Source organism: Manacus candei, unplaced genomic scaffold (assembly GCF_025592945.1).
Source record: "Manacus candei isolate 608988 ecotype Guabito, Panama unplaced genomic scaffold, ASM2559294v1 h1tg000074l, whole genome shotgun sequence".
Taxonomy (NCBI): Eukaryota; Metazoa; Chordata; class Aves; order Passeriformes; family Pipridae; genus Manacus; species Manacus candei.
Window position 1 is genome coordinate 165,802 of NW_026138122.1, and position 20,833 is coordinate 186,634.

Sequence of the window (20,833 nt, forward strand, 5' to 3'; positions counted from 1 at the left end):
GGCATTGACCTAAAGCTAAACAGACAGGCATTTCCTTTCAAAATTAAAAACAATTAAACCAAAACAGAAAACACTATTGTTTTATTTGAGAAGAATTATTACAGACTAAGAATACAAACCCTATCAAATGAAAAAAAGGAACCCCCCGATTTCAGAGATTTGTTAAGGTCAGCACCAAAACGAAAATTTAGGCAGACTCTATTGTAAACATGATTTTAGTTTGAGATATTTTGTCTTTTTTTTTTTTTTTTTTTCGTGACTATCCTAATGCCTTACTGGGTTAGAGCATTCTACTGGGACCTTTAGGGTCATTTAGGGTTCATTTACAGAAGTTGAGATATTCCCAATATCAAGGCCAACTACCACAGAGGGGCCTAAATTCACTATACAAATATCTCTCAATCTCCAGAAAAGGTTAACTGCATGCAAACTGCCTAATGGAACAGTTCCTAGGACACGCTGAAGACTTGAACTCTGCCCAGGCCTCTTCTGAGAGCACTGGCTTAGGCCAACAAATGCCAAGGATCAAGCTAATGATTTAACAGTAAGAAGAATTCTCTTGCAGTGTCTGGCAACATTCCCAGTCACGATTAAAATTTTTTTAGAAGAGAAATAATCAAAGGTCCGATTTCCAGATCTGTTGATGTTTTTCCACAGCACTGTTTCTGTCTTCATTCAAGTAACATTATCTTCCCTTGCCTCAGTTTAAAAAAAACCAACCAAACAACAACAACAAAAAAAAAAAAACCCAAACACAACAAGGCATGAGAGACACATCCTTTGACAGGTTTTGGAGACTGGTGCAAAAAAGATGCATAAACAGATAAAGCAAGGTCAAAGAATGAATTAATTTATCTCACCAGCCAGTTTCATTCACTGTTCAGGAAACACTACTATATGGAATATATTTCTGGGGGATTTTTAAATTATTCCACTATTTTTGAAATTAAAAATTCATATACTTTGAACACAACAACCAAGGAGAGATGTCAAAAATGATTACAAAGAAAGGTCCAGGGTGTACAGCAGCAAAATACTATAAAAGAAAGGAAAAGTGATGGATATTTCTAGATAAAAAGCTGAATGGCCAGGGAAGTTGAAAGGCTGGCAAATGAATAGACTGTAAACATACACCCTCTCAAATGTATCACCTCACACGTTCCCATCCACAAATTATTTTCCAAGATTCCTCCTCCCAGCTTTGTGGATACTCATCCCACACACAAGCCCATCAAGTTTTAGATGTCATGATCTTTAAATAGCATGGACCACTCAGTTATTCCTATAAGAAAACTGTGCTTCTATGATTGAGCATGATCAAAATTAACTTCTTCCTTCCTTTCCTTGCCAGCTACGCTCCTGATGAGCTTTACTTTTTTGCCTCCAAGCTGAGAACATTAACTAATGCATATTCACTTCTTATGGGAAAGTCTAAGAGCAGCTGAAGATAGGAAATGTTCAAATATCCCCTAACAGATAAACCAGCAGATCATAACTTTGATATGACCATAATGAGTCCACTGTACTCAGTTCACATATTCTCATCCAAGTGTAAATTGCAGCTCCAACACTTCCCATCCAAGTCCATGTCTGAGCAAATCAAAATGTTATGAAGTATTATCTGCATGTAAACATTTATTTACCAGATATCACCCTCTCCCCTGAACAGAGCTCTTTTAGTTCACAGTATGAAGTACCACAGTATAAACCTCCTCTCATCAACTGAATTACACAAAGAAGCCAAACTGTGGGCTGACCAAAGCACGATCACATGTTCTTTTCACCTTCCTGGTCCCACTGATATGAACAACTCTATTACAAGCCTGGAAGCCATTCAGAAATATCTAGAAAGAGGTAAAGTCTCTAGAAAAATACCAACTAGCAGCACTGCTATAGCAAATTTCACAGAGCCAGAGAAGCCTCAGTCACACCAGCTACTACTTCCACACAGTAAATTGTAAACCAAGTGGCCACAGCACTGAACTCAAGCTGGTCATCTGCCAAAAAAGACACCAAGGAGCAAGACTCTGCATACTGAGGATACAAAAATTTTTAAACCAATCACTGTGACAGATACAGATTAACTTTTTGATTAATTGATACAGATTAATTTGTGATTGCAGCACAGAATATTTATTTTGCAGGCATCAAAATGTAAACATGCAAACAGGCTAGCACACAGAGGAGAAGACATCTGTCTGCCTGGGACTGGTGCAGTACACAGGGTCACACGTGTTGGCCATGGCCAGTGCATGACCACAGTGCACATGACCTGGTCAGACATACCAAAACAAGCACTTGAACTTCTGCCCAACAACCCTAAAACTGTTTGAGCAGAGGTCACATCTGAAATTGTGGATTATCTGAACCTGAAAATGTGGAATAGTGGCCCTCAGGAAGGCAGAATTCCTCTTAAGAAGTTTCTAATGATAACAGCCACCCAGACAAATAGTGCTCATCCTGGCCTTGGAAAACAGTAGCTACTCTAGCCCAAGCAATTTCCCCTCTCCAGTTATCCAGACAGATGTTCTTTAGTGTTTGTGCAATTCTTGACATAGCCCTAGGACTCCAGTGGTTTCAGCTGGCTGAACCTATGAAAATGGTTCAACTGGGAAAAATAAAAAGGAGCATCTCATTGCTGAAACCTTCTCAGAAGTTAAAGCACTTCTATAAAGTGCACCAGACAAACAACCTTTATTTTAGCCCTTGATGTGCCTAGTAATACCCACAATTCGGCTCATACTAATGCTGATCATCTTTAAATCTGTACTCCCTATCAATATTGGGTTTCACTCACCTTGTTACATCAATGCAATAGCTTATCACTGTGCTACCCAGCTCCATCTCTTGTCAGAGTATTTCTCAATTCATCCAGATTGTATATCAGCTCATCGCTCTGTCTGATCATCAATCAGTCTGATTTCTGGCTTTCCTCTCTACCAGTTCCAATTCTCTCTCCCCCAGAGAAGCAACACTGCAGAAAGATTCTAACCATGAACATCAGGAGAAGCAAATTTATTTCAATGAGGTCATAACCTTCAAATTTCTCTGGAAACACGAGTTCTACGTTGTAATACTCTAATAAAGCCTTTGCACTAACAAAATCTGTATGCAAAACATTCCTCACTTCATTGAGTGAGCCAGTAAACTCAGCTTTTACCACGAGAGCTCAGATATTTACTAGCACCAAAAGATCAGTGCAAAAATGGCTGGTTGAACTGTCTGTGGGAATCTCTATTGTCCTGAAGACCATGATGATCATGACATAATAAACATGCACAAGCCCAAGGGGACAGAAGGAAAAAGGTGTTTGTCCATCCTCTTTCCTTGTCTTCTCTTGATAGTTAACTAAATCAAATACATTCAGAGCATATTGAAGTCTCATGTGGATCTCCACAAAAAAGATTTAAGTATGTAACTAAGACTTTTTATTTTTTAAAAAAAGAACACTCACAGGAGACTTAAGCATACGTTTCATGTGCTGATTTCAAACCTTCAGCTGCTGTAACTTCTCTGAGTGTCCAATATAAACACAGTACTAGTCAAATCATAACAACATTGATTGGAAAAGGACTTGGTTCAGTTTAAAGCACATTCTTGATTGACCGTGGCCCCTAAACTCTACTTCAGACCCTTTTAAAAGCAGTTGTGTGACTTGGATCAATGATAACAAATGAAATTTTACTGAAATTAATGGAATTGAGAAAGTATGCTTATATATCCTGTAATTTTGCACTTGCAGAAATTATCTCACAGAGACTGTAGAGGGAAAAAATTTGCTGTTTAGCCTCTCGCTATACCCCAGGAAAAAAATCTGAAAACCGTTCTAGACATACTTCAACATACTATTCTACTCTCTTTAGAGTTGAAGCTGAAACTTAATACAGCTAACCAGGCTAAAAGAAACTATCTCTTTCACACCACAAAAAAAAAAAGATTATTTTTAAAAAACATAACTGCTCTTATATTCATTTGTTGTAGCCAGATCAATACCAGCAACAATGCTGGTTTGGGTTTTTTTTAGGGATATCAGAGTACCCTACTTATCTCTCGCTGCCCATAAAAAGAGAAAACTGTAGCACACAGAGTACTTTCCTGCTAAAATACATGCTGACAGTAAATCATTCTCTTTCTGTAGTACATGACACAAATGTTTACAAAAGACTCCCGATTAGAAATAATCACATTTATTACATAAGTTCCTGAGGACAAACTAAGGACATGGATTTATTTTGTTTGACCTGCACAAAGTAAAAAAGGAAAGAAAAAGATTCTAGATGAGATGACTTCCTTCAAGCTTCAGGCCATAAAGGAGGAACAGAACAGGCACAGTTATCCAGCATTTTAGTACAGACATATTAATCTCACTTGGTGTGATAAACGGAGAAAATGATTCGGGCTAATTAAAAGAAAAACAGTGTAAGGCCAATATGACCTGGAGAGAGAAAATAAAAACAAATCATAAAACTTAATTGGGCCCCTATAAAGACATACAACAAGTTACCTCCCTTTTATCTTGTGTAAGATTTATAGTGAAAGAGTTTCGTTTAGTTAGCTGGATAATAGCACCTTTCTTAAAAATTTATAACTTTGTATAGATAACAAGCAAACATATGCTGAATGCCTGACTTGACAATATATTATGGATGCTTATAGATAATATTCTTGTTTAAGAAAAACATCTGTTGAATGTCTGACTTAACAATGTGTAATGTTTTTGCTTATGTATAATGAATATTCATGAATCAGCTGGGAATAAATGTAGAACAACTGTCTTCTTTGGGTCTGACAGGCGTTGGGAGTTGTTGAGCCCCCTCCCTGATCACCCACCGCTGAATTTGCTTTTATCACATAATAAATTCTAATTGGAAATCACCCGACTCTGGGTTTCTATTTATCACACTTGGGGAAAGGTAACATGTTCAACTGCCTTTTCTATTCCATCTTTGGTTTCTTAGTTGCTGTCTTTCAAATTATGAGAGGGTGCCTACATTATTAACAGGAAGAAGTTAGTTTCAAACACTTCTTCATAAAACTAAACTCCTAATAGCTTAACTAAAACAGATTTCAAGTAGTCAGCGCTCTTTTTCCTGAAATGTGAGTAAATTCTTGACCACTACTGGGAAGCGCACACTCAGCAAAGAAGCAGTTTAATTTGAACACTCTACCAGACACTAAAAATGCTAAAAAAGTTACACTCAGCCAAAGAAAAGATGGGATTTTATCAGTCATCAAGAAAAAGGGGAAGGCTCAGACTTGCTGGTACTTGCAGGAAACTTGGGAAGAAATACGACAAAATATGATGTTTCTGTGCTGAAGCTTCCAACTGAAAACTGGGAAAACAAGAGGTGAGCTGGTAGGACTGCCTGGTGATAAGGCAGAGGACATATGGAACATTTTCCACTCATCCTGAATCTGATCTTACCACTTTCCATTGCAACTACCATTCCTACTCCCTCAAGTTGTTTCCTTTAGTTTTGTCCACTCATTGTGTGTATGTATGTATCTGTATCTGCACTTAGCTGCCAAGTATGCAACAAGCACCTCTAAAAAGCAAAAGGAAGCTGCAGCAGAGCAGTGGGTTACTGAGCTGTAAATTCATCATCACAATATTGAGTATGCACTTCGTGACACTACTAGCAGTTACATATATCTGAACAGCACTTGTCAAATTAAGGGCTATTGCTCAGTTCCCCTGAGCCTCTAAAACTTCTCATGGTTTCACATTCTACTCAGCAATGGGCCTTCATTAAAAATAATGACTGATGACTACTTCCAGTTTACAGAGGTTGCAAACGGTTTAGCCATGAACAAAGATCTAGCAGGTCTGGCATGCAGGAACTTCTGTTCTATTGGAATTGCAGCATGCTCTGTGTATGCCTACCTTCCCTGAAAACCAAGGAAGGAAAATACACAGGTTAAGCATGTTGACAGAAGTCTGCATTTTTGATATGGAAAGGCAACCTCTCCAATACTACTCAGATGTCTGCAGGAATAAAATTTTGGTAAGTAAATCCATCCATAATTCAGTTCAGTTTGGGAAAAAAACCCTAATAAATATATTTTTATATTTGTAGAAAATATTTTTAGTTTAAATATCCAAGCTGCCTAAGAAAAATGTTTCTGTTACCCAGGGGAAATGTACCGACAGACCAATGTACCAATGGACAAAGACAACACAACAAAAACCCTCACCCACCAAAAAATGGAAAAAAAAACAACCAAAAAGCCACAAAAACCCTAAACCCACACATAGACTTCAACACCACTACTAGAACAGGTAGATTCTTGTTTTATAAAATTATAAAATGCTATAATTACTTCTGGATGTGCAAAGAACAGATGAGTGCAACTACCATTGCAATAAACACAGGTTTCTTGTGATTCAGAGAAGCTCTTACTATTTAACACTTACTCTACCTGTGACAGGTGAGGCCACTATGCAAAAAATATACACTGTTGTATTGCTGTCAACAGTCAGGGATGAGATTTCGGTGCCAACAGAGATCGGAGAAAGAATCTTTGTGTTTCTTCATTACATGTAGATCATTACATGTAGATCCTTAAAAAGAAGTCCTTTAACAATTTGATGACTGAGCAACTGTTCTGCTAGTATAAACTACACCATTATTCCACACTGGAAGAAAATGCAGTAATACATAAAGGAAGTTTTTTTAAACAATCTCTAGGCAAAGTTTCAGGGAGCCCATTTCAACTCTAATGCCCAAGAGGAACTCAGTCACTCACACTGAAGAAACAGGGCTGCAGACTTTACTTCTGCTGATAGCCAAAACTGCAGTGCTGAAATACTTATTTATTCAGAGCGATAATGCACAACACTTCCAATGCACTGGACAGGTTACTTACTAATTGCATATTCCTATAATTCATGTATTTCACAGGCTGTCATAAGCACTTTGACAATTTCACTTCGTTAGCAGTGCTATATTGCACATGTAGGGACTGAAAATTCAATTCAGAGATCAAGCTTGTAAAATCAAACCTTTATGTCTTAAAGTAACTCCAGCTCCAAGCAAGCTGGAAGTTTAGATGCACGCCCAGTTCCAAGATGTAGATATTAAACTCATGCAAGTCATCCCTCCAGAAAGCCAAACGCTACCTCCTCCCTCACTTTAGCAGTTATTGTGCACTTATGGCTTAGAGGGACAGTCAAAACACTTCTATAGATCTCACCATGCTTTTGGTAACCTAGGCAAGCACACGTCTAGTATCCTCAACAGCCTCTGGAATGCAATCTAGTCTTAACAAAATCCAGATCATAATTAAGGAGGTGTAAGTGTTAAGGGGGTGCTGTGTCAGCAGACTCACCACTGAGTGTCCCAGTTAAAAAGCAGAGATTCATTTTCCTTTTTGCTGCAGAAAAATGAGCAGTGATATGCCTGAGAATACAGGGAGCCTTATCTGGAGACTACCAACATCGAAAAATGAAGCCTTGAAGGTTTTTTCCCTCCTCCTGAAAGGGTAACTTTGAACTTTAACCTACTTCCTATCTCTGTACAAACTTGCTCCTCTTTTACCCTATGTTAGTAGCCTCAGACTGTTCATTAACAAATATGCAGCTTGGACCAGTTTTAACAAAGAACTAGCTTTCAGTGTTAGTTAAAAAAAACCAACAAACAAACAACAGAAACAGCATGGAAGCAACTGCAAGAAATTTGGAATACAGAGAGTGCTATAACTGCCTACAAAGGTTTGCTCTGAAATTTGGGTTCAATTTCAGCAGGCAGATTAAAAGACATCTCAGTATTGGTCTGTTAGTTTCAAAAGACTCATGTGAAGGGTGAAGAAACACTGCAGAGTGCATGGGGAGGGGAAATAAAAGGTGAGTATTGTGAATCAGCTCTCTACTCATGCCATTACCATTACACCAGCTCTGTGAACCACTGTCCCTGCACCTTTAAAACTCCTTTTTCTGTAGCTTGCCATCTGAACTGTTTCAAAGCTATCAGAGATGCAGGTAGAAGGAGTCTTTTCAGGATAAAGAACTGATGAGGGGATGTATGAAATGGTATGACATTGTGGGGAAGAAGTCCTAACTTTTCACACCATTTCAAGACAAATCGTGAATTTGTCGTCTGGAAATACAGATAATTTTCTCACACCAAAAACTGTAGCTTTCAATCTCAGTAGCTATTGAACTATTCACACTAGACGAATTCAGCTTTCAAACACCAATGGCTTCAGTCTGTAAGCCTAACAAGTGTGTATCTGATACAATTTCATAAATTCAAAGTAGCTGTTAGCAGGGTTTACTGGCCAGGCTCCATGAGGAGGTAAATTAAGTTTCCAAAAAACACTTTTAATTCAACCTTTTGTGGAGCAGTTTTCACACAAAAAAGATAGAGGGGAAAAAAAACCCAAACAACGAAAACTAAACAACCCCTTTCACAAGTCCTGACCCTACAAATGTGGGATGTCCCAATTCCTCCAAGGAAGCACCAAATACATAGAGAAAATCTTTTGAACTAACCAATCCCTAAGGCAGGACTGAAGGCAAGAACCCTGAAAAAATCTTACCTCCTTTTCACACAAACAGAGCAGACTCTCTGCCTCCTCTGTATTTAAAAAGATGGAAAGGAACCACTCTTCAAATCATATCTTTCCAGTTAGTTTAAGTGGATTGTTACTGCAAGGAGGGAGAAAATTTCCAGCTCTTAAATGGTAAAATCCTACTGTGACAGTCTACGTTGGCAAACACTTAGTGAAAGAGATTTGCTGCACTTCTTACTGTTCAAATATGGTTTCTTCTCTAATTTTCTACATTTATTGTTTCAGCTCTTCCACCATTAGTATAAAAACTTCATTGAATAGTATCAAAGTTGGAGTGTATCATCCTCGGGCCAAAAGGAACCAGAGAGAAAAAAAGATGCTAAATTACAAACGTGATATGATAAAAAAATGCAGCTTGAAAGCCCTACAGTTTTTTCAGTTCAGCAGTAGTCTGCATGATATAGTCTGCAAAGCACAGCTTAATGATCAGAATTCTCCATACATACGTATATTTCTGGCTTCTTCAGGCATTTCCTCTATCTTACAAGATTCAAGATAAGTAAAGTATTGATAATTTTTCAAATAATTCCTCACACACCATACAGACCCTGGAGGGCACAAGAATCAGCTGCATTTCCCACTGTGTCCATTACATTCCTCTTACTTTCTTTGAAGCAGTAACAATCCCCAGAAGTTTATTAGGACATTCTGATGGAGCACAATCACTTTTAAGCAAAGCAATACTAAATAAACATTCCAGTGTTAATATTTCTCTGTGGTGGTCTTCCTTTACTTAGGTATTGTGGATTGATAGAGCTAGCCTGAACAATAGCAACAGCGCTGAGTGCTCGGAGATATTACTTCAATTCCAATTGTTTGGAGAGAGAATCCTCTGTTTTAGACCAAGTTTCCTGCTGATACTAAAGAATATCGAAGTCCAGACCTCTCCGTCTTCCTCCTCCCCCCACCCCCTACCTACACTAGCTTTAGGGGTGGAAACTAAATAGCAAAGTACAACCTTCAGTTAAAAAATAAAACGGAACCGTGGTGGTGTTATGAAACATGGTAATGTGGTGAAAGATACACGGGACCAATCCAAACATACACCTGATCCCGATTCTGAAACGAGGCATCTCCACAGCCACAGTCCTCAGTCAGGTTAGACCAGAAGGCAAATAGCTGAGATCTGGGCTACAACCTCCATAGCTGTTATGGAGCACCTGCACCTGCTGTCTGTACCATGAATCTGTACCAAAACAGACGATTTTGTCTCCTAAAATACTTAAAACCTGACACTTTCTAGGCTTCACTTTTCAATAAGTTTCTTCCATCCCTTCCCTGTCTCACTTATGTTGCAGATCTATTGGGGTTTTTGACACATAGCGGGGTTGCTGTGTGCCTTCTACGTACCCTATGCACTATCCTCTACTACTTAGATACTACTGAAATACCAACAGACAAGGTTCGAGTTGTTCCAGCAGGAAAATTCACTCAGATGAGGGCAGAGCAGCACAACTTCTCTTCCGCGCCCGCTCATCTCATCAAGCTACATCTACTCCTCGCTTTCCGCTCTGCCAAAGCCGACCCCGGTACCTGTGCGAGCCGGCCCAAAGCCGGGCGTTGGAGAGACCCGACTTCTGCCGGCCGGGGCCCGGAGCCGCGGGGGCCCACACAGCTGCTGCCGCCGCCTCTCCGAGATGGTGCCTCAGGGGCCGCTCCGCCTTCCCCCCGCAGAACACAGCGACCCTTTCCAGCGCCCGCCGCGGGAGCCGCCGGGCCCTGCCAGCCGCCGGTCCCCGCCCTCCGCCCGGGCCCGCACCCGGCCCCGCACCCGGCCCCGCACCCGGCCCCGCTCTGCCCCGAGGGGCGCCCCCTCCCCGCCACCTCTCCGGGACCGCCGGGCAATGGGGTGCCGGGGACGCGGCTCCCAGGCGCCCGAGCCGCCGGCACCGGGCGGGAGCGCGGCGGGGCGGCCGGGCCCGCACTCACCGGGAGCGAGGAGCACCAGACCGCCGCCGCTCGCCGTCAGGGGCCGCCGGGCGCAGGCAGGGAAGGGGCGGTGGCGCGCGAGCCCCGCCCCGCGCCCCAAGGCCGGAGCCGCGGCGGGATGGCCGCCAGCCGCCGGAGCGGGAGGCGGGAAGCCAGCGAGGGCAGCCAGCCAGCCAGCCAGCCAACCAGCCAGCGAGCCAACCAGCCAGCGAGCCAGCCAGCCAGCCAGCCAGCCAGCCAGCCAGCCGGACGGCGGGGGCGCGGAGCGGGCGGGTTTCCCCTTCCTGCCCGCAGCCCTGGCCCCGGCTCGCCCCTCAGCGGGCCGCTGCCTTCCTCGACCGGCGCCCCTCCCTGGATGTGGGAGGAAGAGAGGAAGAGCTGTCAGTGCAGAGGGCAGGGTGGGCAGGGGGGTGGCACCGAGGCCAAGGTCAGATCTGGTGCGGGCAGAGCTGTAACGTGATCTGCGGGGCGCGGGCTGTGCTGTTCGTGTGCGGGCTGCGGTGTGCAGGGGGTGCCACATACTCCGAGCCCGAGAGCTTGCTCGGGCTTCAGAGTCCAGGGGTCAGAGAGACACAGAGTATGCTGAGTTGGAAGGGACTGACAAGGGTCACTGTGTCCTGGCCCTGCACAAGACTGTTCACAGGAGTCATTGCCCGAGATCATTGTCCAAATGCTTCTTGAACTCTGTCAGGCTTGGTGCTGTGACCACTTCCCTGGGGAGCCTGTTCCAGCACCCAACCACCCTCTGGGTGAAGAACCTCTTTCTAATATCCAACCTAAACCTCCCTTGGCACAACTTCAGGCCATTTCCTCAGGTCCTGTCACTGGTCACCAGAGAAGAGATCAGTATCTGCCTCTCCTCTTCCTCTCACAACAGAGCTGTAGACTGTGATGAGGTCTCCCCTCAATCTTCTCTTCTCCAGGCTGAACAGACCAAGTGACCTCAGCCACTCTTCATATGACCTGGGCCTGAAAGACAACAGGTGTTGCTCAGGACACTGTCTGACACACACGACTCCATCCTCATCCTTGCGTCAGTGCAATAGGAGTGGGACCTGACGTTGCTTCTTGGGGCTGGGGGAGAGCTCACTGGCCTGGCTGTTGGCAAAAACAGCTTTTTACTTACAAACTGGTCAAGATCAATATCGTGACGTCAATACTGAAGAACAGTGTCAGAGTACAGGACATTCCTAGAGAACCTTATTTACATCACCCCCACGGTCGAGTGCTGTGGAGTGTTCATCAGTGTCCAGTGTGTCCCCAGTAGAATGATGTACAGTTTGGGCCTGAATAATGTTGAGTACATTCAGTGCAAGTAGCTCGATGTGCAGCTACAGTGCCAGCTGCAGGTTCAGGTGGTGTCTGACCCTTTGCATAAAAAAGGACACAGGGACCTGTGGGCCAGACAGGTGACCAGACACTGAGAGACACAGCAGGAGCTGAAAAGTCAGCTGAAGACCCCAGACTTTCACACAGACTTTTAAACTGTGCAGGTAAACCCAGGGTTTGCTTTGCTCAAAGTCTCTCCTAGAAAGCACCCAGCTTGAGTTGTTATTTTGTTGCTGCACTATAATTAAAGTATTTTAAGAATCCAGAGGCTTCTGGTGTGGAAAACCTGGGTCAATCTGGTGAGGAAACGTGGTCTGATTGTGTAAGAGTAGGGTGTGTAGGGAGTCAAGTGGGGCACCCATGGGCTCACTGGAGCCAGCCACTGCAAAAGGACCTTAGTCCCAGCTCACGTGGTGCAAGTGTGACTGCTGGAGTGGCTGCTGGATGGTCAAACAGGAAAGTTTCCTTAGCAACAAAGTAAACTAAAACCCATGTAATTCTAGGCAAAAAAATTGCATACATAGTAAAGGGAAGTTGCATGGAAGGAATGTAAATATCTTACAAGTCTGGGGAAGCTCTTGGAAAGCAGTGGCTAGGGGACATGCTAACCAACGAGAGTTAAGGAAAAGACCAGCAATGCTTTGGTTTTTACCTGAAGAAAACTTAGGCTAAGAGCAAACTGAGTTGATTGCTGGCTTTGCTGCAGAGTAGCAAGTCTCAGGTGAGCAAACTGATGCAAAGAGTGAAAATGGAAGTACTGAGCTCTACTTGGAAAGAAGGATGAAACACAGAAAATGCCCACAATGTCTCTCCTGGTTGTTTGTGGGTTGCATTCCTGCACACCAACCTCTGCTGGCAGATCCTCCTGCCAACACACACTGTCTAGCCGGAACTGGCAGACCAGGAGAAATCAGTGGTAAAGACCCCATGGTCTGGACAACAAGATAGGTTGTGTAGGATTTATTTTTTTTTTTAACTAAATACTGAATCCTGGCTTTGGCACATCTGCTACTGATTTTACTGTAACAGTTAAGACTTCTGGGGCCCCTTGTAGTTAAACCTGCTATTCTCTGACTTGATACCTCTAAATGGCCTGTAATCTACAACATACAGTACTTTTGAGTTATCGTTCAAAATCTTTTCCAGGTTGACCTGTTTTCTGTTCAGCACAAATACCACATGCTCTAATTCAAATGCACTTTTTTTTTTATTATTCTCCTTTTAGAATTGAATTAGTTTTTAGAACATAGGATTTGCTTTAACACATGGCTAACATGGAACTGGACATTCATTAATAATATTCTTTTCACATCTTTGGCCAGAGAGGCTCACAAGATTGAGTTTGGTAGAACAAAGTCATGTGTGCAGTTTGGCTGTTGAAGGTGAAGGCCCATATTTTCTACAGGACACCCCAAGATAGTAGATGACTCTGATGGTCTGAAAAACCAAAGAATTTCTAAAACCTCTCAGTGCTTTCCTTAGAACTGCAGATATTTCATTATTGGATAGATTTTTTTATTTTTGTATATTTTTAATTAATAGCAATAAAAGCATTTCAGCTGTGTTCCTCTTTGTGATATAAAGTCCTATAATAACTCTTTGGGTCACTTCCTTTAAAAAAAAAAGGATTGTGATAGTTTTGTTGTTGTTTTTTCTAACAGAACCAAGGCCCACATCTGTCACTAAGTTTTGAATCATGAATAACATTCTTCAAACTTACATACCAAAGGAATTGCTGATTAACCTGATAAATCTGATTAACCTAATGTCTCCTGGGCAAAAAGCAAAGGTTAGTGAAATCACAGGTCAGCAACAGAAATGGGAAATCCATACATCAGGGCTGACTTCTATCGCTGCATATCTGCAAGGTTTGTATTTTCTGTTCTGTGGGGAAGGAAGGCCTCTGAGGTTGAGGGGTAGGAGGGAAGATTTTATATAACAGAAAGAGAGGCAAAACTGCTTCAGCCTCTGGTGGTTCTGTATAAGGACACAGAGGCCATCAGGGGATTGCAAGACAGGCTGATTGTTCAAGGGTTTATGGTAATGCTGTCTGAAGGTTATTGCAGGCTGACACTTACATTATGAGTATTTGAGGCTGTCCTTCTTCCCAGTGGGGATGAGTTTACAATAACTTAAAGTTTGTTTTAGGATTTGCCTCTCTCCCAAGTCTGTTAGAAGGTGAGAACTACATTAGATCCATTGTTTGTGAGGAAGATGTTTACTGAAATGGGTTCTTGGTTTTAAAATCAGATTGCAAGGATGTCCAAGAGTTTTCTTGGGCAATCATGCACTGAGCTAAATCAGGGTTAAAGACAATTACTTTCAGTTCTTGCAGTGAAGATGGACTCAGAAAGGAATAACTGCAGTCATGAACATCCCAGTACTTGTGACTTCCTGCTTTTAGGATTTTTCATTAAGTTATTTCACAGTAGATGAGGAACTATGTGTCAGTCCTTTGTCCTTCCTGTCTTACTGAAATCCATTTACAAGAAGCTCAGTCTAAGCTCAGATTCCTTCTAGAATGTTCTCTAAGATTATTCACCAGTGTCCTGGAAGTCCAGGGAGCATATAATGTCTGTTTAATTCCTATCTGACTTCATTTTTTTGTCTCTGAACATATTTCACTCTTTCTGATCCTATCAAGAAGTTACAAACACTTTGAATTCCCAAGGGGCAGCTTTCAGCTTATTACAGCCAATAAAGCCTTAACATATGGCAGTAGACTTCTGTGTTGTGGCAATCCTCCATGAAGTCTCAGCTGATCACTGAGGTTGCAGCCATTACACGATTGCTGCAGTCACAGGATTGCTGCAATCAGTCTCTAACTGAGCTAGGACAGAGATGAGGGGGAGGCAATAAAATGGAATTGTCAGCCTAGAGGACCCAGAGCTGTTTGTCCTTTGAAGTGGTCATCCCAAAGAAGTGTCTGCCTGTATCCTCCTGCTTTTCCTGGCTCTGTGCAGTATAATGAAAATGCCTGGTGAGGTTTGTTCTGGAGTACTGTGTCCCTATAAGCAGCACCTAAGGGTACATCATTTAATGTAGTATGTCCTACAGAGCATGATATGAACTTATATATTCAAATGAATTCAGCACTTGGTAAAAGTGTTTCACTCCAGGAAGCCATCTGTGAATGTGTGAGAACCGGTGTGACAGCCTGCAGGTTATGGCCTACAGCTTGTCCTGAGTACGGGAAAATAAATTTGTTTGGTGGCTCACAAAGGAGTTCATGCTCAGATTTCATTGTCAGTCACGACTGTTTTAAGCTGTGTTGAATTGTTGCTGTGCAACAGTAGTGCAAGTCTGAAAATACATAGTGTAACATCTCTCAGAAGACATCTCAGAAATACCAGAGTGGGTTCTGGTTATTGACCTAAGTGACCTGCTGCATCTCCCTCTTTAATTAGATGATTGTGCATCCTCTAAAGGAAATTATGTGGTTGGCACATTTTAACAAATATATTATAATTTGCTTCCGGTCTTAGCACTGATTTACTTAATTTTCTATTTTAAAATAAGTCTTCACAGAATTACCGTAATGTTTATTGAATTTCAATTTCAGTAGCAAAACAGAGATTTAAGTTCTGCCATCTACTGGTTAAGCGGAGGCATGGTATCATTCACTACTAGTGAGAGCACTGACCCCGGGGCTCGGATCCTGATCTTGCTCCTGAATAGAAACTCAGACTGTCAAGGAACAGTACAGTTCTCTTGCAGAATAAAAGCACTTGTTTGACTCTGACAGAGGAACTGAAGAAAAGGTACTTGAGGATGGGATTATGTGCCTTGTCTGAGACAAGAAAAACTGTTGTCACTTGACTGTCCTCACCATGCCTTCAATGCCAGGCTACATAATGCTTTTGGAGAATTTCTTCCAAAGTGAGTAGTCTTTGACCAGTTGCTGTAATCTCTTATAGTTGCTGTGCTGAGCATTAGAAAGACAAACTGTTCACATCGTAGAAGTGAAAGGAATGTTCTTGTCCCTTTCGACATTGTATAACTTGGAGTAAATGCAGAAGTTTTTGATGACCACCAGTGTATTTATCTGCATAGCTGGAATGGTGTAGACAACCTTAACCTGGACTAAATCCCTGGGAATGTTCACCTGAAAACAACCCATATTCCAAATATTCTTTTAACTGCAATGTATAATAATCTTAGTTAGCCTGGACCTGTACTGTTCATAGTTTGTATTGCAATTGCACTAACACTCCCTTACTGAGCTCAGGACTCTGACAGAAAATGTTACTCATCCGATACAGCTGAAAAAAGATGAAAGGGGAGAAATCTAACGCAGAAAGTTGGTAGAAAAAACAAACTCTGGAGCCCAGGCTGCTCTACCATCTACCATGTGGCTAGTCACTTTGCTGTTGTACTTGCCTAAAGAACTTGCACACAGTCACTAACCCCCACCTAAGAGGGATCTGCTTCCTACTACATGCTCTCTGCGTGCATTTGGTGACTGGTAAACGTAACAGCCTCAAGCATTTGTACAGCACTACCCTTACATTCCCTATACTGTTCTGTTTAATATCTTTATAAGTTCTGTTTTATATCTTTTTTGATGATCTGGTGAGGGGATTGAGTGTACCATTAGCAAATTTGCAGATGACACCGAGTTGGGACTAGCTGGTATTTCAAAATATTTTACAAGAGCTGCATAATCTTACACATTTAGCCAAAGTGATGTGCTGTTTCCATAAGTGAACGAAAGCATACAAACTTGAAAAATCCTGTGCCTTTTCCCTTTAAGAAACAGTAATTTTCAGGCATCAGTTAATCCCAAAGTCAGGGAGAAGAGGGAACCTTTGTGTCCTACCTTCTAAAAATAGTTAACAATTCTTTAATTGACCTCCCAACACCACCAAACATTTCCGCCTGATGGAACTTTGGATCACTTCTTGGCATCTGCCTAACAATCCAAATCACCACTGGCCTCCTACTAGCAATACATTATACAGCAGATATCACTGTGTCCTACCTTTAGCAAGGCAGCTGAAATCAGTGCAGTCTCTAATCTCAAAGGCTGTCTTAATCTGGGTTGGTAGAGGCCTAGATACTTCATTAGTTATGTCTTTCTTCACCTCCATACTAGCCATAAACTAAGGAGAAGTCTCATAGTAATTAATTCAACAAATATTAACTATTTTTGCACCAGCTGAAAACTCAAAGTCTGTAGTTCAACTTGATAAGATCCATGCTGTTGTAGCTACTTTGCTTTTAGAGGAGCTGTTGTGACTTACACCACCCAAGGCATACTGTCACTTTTCCCTTTTACAGACTGCTCAGATGATATTTTACCTTGCAGCAAGGGACTTATTGCACAAAATTATGTACAAAACTTGCCGTAAACCTCTGAGCACCTGGGCCTGAGGACAGTGTTCTTCTTCCTGTATCTCTGATTCCTGATTTCTGATCAGAAAAAACATCCAGATGTGTCTTACTAACTTAGCAAAGGCTCTGCATTTATATGTGACCTCTGAAGTCCCTGTGGATAATAATAGTACTAAAATGGAGCGGTAAAGTCTTGCTCTAATAACAAATAAAAGCTACCACATTAATAATGAAAGATGCAAGAACAGCAGCAGGGAGTATTTCACTTTCCTTAGGTGTCATTCATCTGTGTAGCTGACACCTTGTGCTGATGTTCAATTCAATGCTTATTTAGGCCTTATTTGCCAAATACCATTTTCACCCTTGGACAACTCATTCATTCATAGTAGAAAATTGTGCCAAACTCTTTTTTCCAGAACTGAGAGGAAAGTGGAGCCAGATTCAGCGCAGGAGCTAAGAGCAGACACTCACTATCCTGCTTCCTACTTACATGGAGATGGAGGAGGAGAAGAAAGCATCTGAAAACAAATCTCACTGATCTCTCTAAAGTATGGGAAGTGATAGAAAAACTTGTTTTCAACCTGAAATTCTTAACTTTCCAGGATTTCATTCTCTCCCATGATTATCCATTTACATACTCATGCCAGAAGAACTGCTGATGAAATAATTTCATCAAAGTGTGAACATTGACACCCATATGAAAAGCAAACACTTAATCAGAGCTGTAAAAAAAACCTGGCACATTATAGAAAGCATTAAAAAACACGCTTCTTGAAAAGAAGTCCAAAGTTTATACTGCCTGTGTCTGTATGGTTTGCTCAAAGAGCAAAGATGCAGAGAAAAGCATCAGAAATTCCTTTGCTCCACCCTAATGGTAGACTATGTTTGTCCATAATATTTTGCTTATCTTTATGCCTGAACATGACTGATTACCTGGTTTTAACTACTTTTCAATGAAAAATGGGATATTGCCTATTTTTCAAAAAATGTTTGTACTCATACTTTGCTTTCTGATTTCTCAATTTTCCTGCAGCAAGTTAACATGCTAAATAAAAACAGCAGTCACAATTTAAGAATATGCCACTTAGTTTCTTCCAAGGCTTCTACTGACCAAACCAAAGCAGATCACTTATGATATAGCACATATTTTCCTGCCTCTGAGGGCAGATAGTAAATGTATCCCTGCCCCCTAATGAAAGTGAGAGCACAGAGCTAAATTACACGTCACATCAGGTACTGCAATACTATTTCTGTTTTTTAAAAGTTGTCTTATTTTGCCTCTTTGCAAGTAGTTCAAACCATTCCACACAACTAAGCCTGCAGTAGGATCTGCTTCAGTAATTGCACCACCCAACAGGGCTCACACTGAACACGAGGATAACATAGTGAAGGAGACAGAGGTTGGTGGGGTTTTTTACCCTGTTTCTTAGCACAACATTTAGATGCCATGAGAATGGATAATCCTCTACTACTGCTCTATGTGCAAATAGTACCTCCATTGTTAATCTCTGTTTCAGTGAACAGACTTCCTCATTCACCACAGACCTTAATCAAAAGCAGTGATTGTGTCAAGAGAAAGCTACCCAATGGGACTTACTATGAAACATTAATTTGTACGTTATGAGGCTCTCAATGCTTCATTTCCATCAGTGAAATCATTCACTTTTTTTTTTAATGCAGTTCAGCACTCCAGTGCTTAGACTTCCATGATGCCAGTGATCTGTGGTGGGAATCTGAATGGTTCATGGCTTTTCTGCCCTGTAACCAGCCTGCAGATGGGTCCCTGGGTTTAGGCTGTGCAGAAAAGCTCTCAGCTACTCTCCTAGGAATTGCTTCCAGGCCCATCACGCCCTTGGTGCTGGAGGTGCTGGTGTCTGTGCCCAGGTTGTAATGCACTGGTGCAGAATCACTGTTAACCTAGCAATGGACTACTTTTTGAAGTTGGGTGTTCATTTCCTCTGGCCTGTAGGGTGCTGAAGGACATCAGCCTATGCAGGGATAAGGGTCACTGCCACACTGCCTTCTCTACCTGGCCTGCTGTTGTCCGAGCTATTGGCTGCCCTGCACACCTTTAAAGCTTCTATCCACAATCACCTGCTTGTCTCGCCCAGTTACATCACAAGGCACACAAGCAGATTTTTAATTGTTTTACTTGCAGCATGGACTGGAAAACTCACATTCTTTCCGAAATCTTGAATTGAGTTACACATTGTAAAGTTTTGTCTGTGTAACAGGGTGATAGAGCAGGTCAGCAGCCCTCCTGGGAGAAAGCAGGGAATTGCTTTCGTACCAAAGCTGGATATAACTTTGAGGTTGCCCCTGCTCTGAGCTCCAGAGTCCTCTCCTATCCTGCGTTATTCAAAGAAATAGACACCTGCAAAACCAGTGCTTTCAGCACCACTCACAGGATGTATCTTTCCATGAATCAACAGAATCCACCTTAGCTATAAACTTTATTACAGAGTAGAAGGATGAAGTGTAATGTTAACCAGGGGGAGCAAATAGGGACGTAGCACTTAACAGACCATTTTTTTATTGTTCACATATGCTTCTGCTCCTGCTTCTGTTTTCCTTATTTTGAAACACAGCAGATCCAAGTCAGTGGTTTCCTGGTCAGGGGGTGTTTGTTTCCGTCCAGCTGTACCAGAGGAAAGTAGTGATCGAGCTGGTGCAGGGGAGCTGGCCCAGCAGTCTCATAACAAGGGAAACCAAAGGGACACAGACATACTGCTGAAGACTGTGCAGGACAGCTGAAGCCAGCATGATAGCATGCCCCTTAGCACCAGCCCAAATGCTGCTCCGGAAGAAGATGGGAGGCCCTCCAGGTGTGAGGTTATATGGAGTGCCTGTCCATCTTCCCAGGACGATACTGGCCTCATCCAGGGGAGGTTGAGGTGCAGGGCTGCCTGCTGTGGAAGCCGTGGGGAGGGGGCCAGCAGAGCACACATCATCAGAGAAGATGGGCAGGAGAACAACAGGATCGCTCCAAGGAGGTAGTTGTGCAGAGGTGAGTGCTGGAGCCCTATGCTGTGGTGGCAGGTCCATGTGCTCTGGCTGAGTGAGAGCATTTCGGTTCAGGCAGCACCAACAAGCAGGTCCAACCAAAATCAGCCCTGATGCGCAAACCTAGAGAACTGTGATGGGCCATTATCCTCTCAGGAACCAAGGAACCTAGGCCACAGCTTATCAGGAGGTGACAGAATCAGCCTGAGCTGGGACTAGACAAAATTACAACTCCTCTGGCTGTACTCCTGCACCTAAGCAAGTTGACTACAAATCAATCTCATTACACTATAGACATCTGTAGCCCCACCCTGAGCCCACTGAGCTCTCCTGTACAGCTATTTTTTAATTATATTACTATTTAATTATCATTTAATAACTGTTTAATTCTAATTTTATAACCATCAATAAACTCCTTAACCTTCATGAAGATGAATTCTTGAAAGAATTCATCTGCAACAGCTAAAGGGCACACTTGAGTTTGTATAGGCAGGGACTCCCAAGGTGGGAAGGTTAGGAGCTTGCGACTCCTGGCAAGAGGAGAATGGCTCCTCTTGCTCATGCAGGTATGAACTGAGGACACTCAGGTGCAACACTCTGAAAACAGTTAAGCAGAAACAAGCTCAGTCAGGAAAGGCGTCTGAGCCTGAAACACATCCCCTCATGA

The 20,833-nt window shown here is 42.3% G+C and overlaps 1 protein-coding gene across 3 annotated transcripts in view; it reads right to left on the bottom strand.

Moving 5' to 3' along the window:
• Positions 1 to 10,651, bottom strand: part of ACO1 (aconitase 1) — a 36,631-nt gene extending 25,980 nt beyond the window's left edge. Inside the window, exon 1 of one of the 3 annotated variants that reach the window (XM_051809090.1) lies at positions 10,501 to 10,651. The gene's annotated coding sequence lies outside the window, so the exon portion shown is untranslated. Of the gene's footprint in view, positions 1 to 7,329; positions 7,351 to 10,104; positions 10,273 to 10,500 lie in introns of those variants that run through there. The other 2 variants (XM_051809091.1, XM_051809092.1) reach the window with 2 other exon arrangements.
• Between the last annotated feature and the right edge of the window lie 10,182 nt (positions 10,652 to 20,833).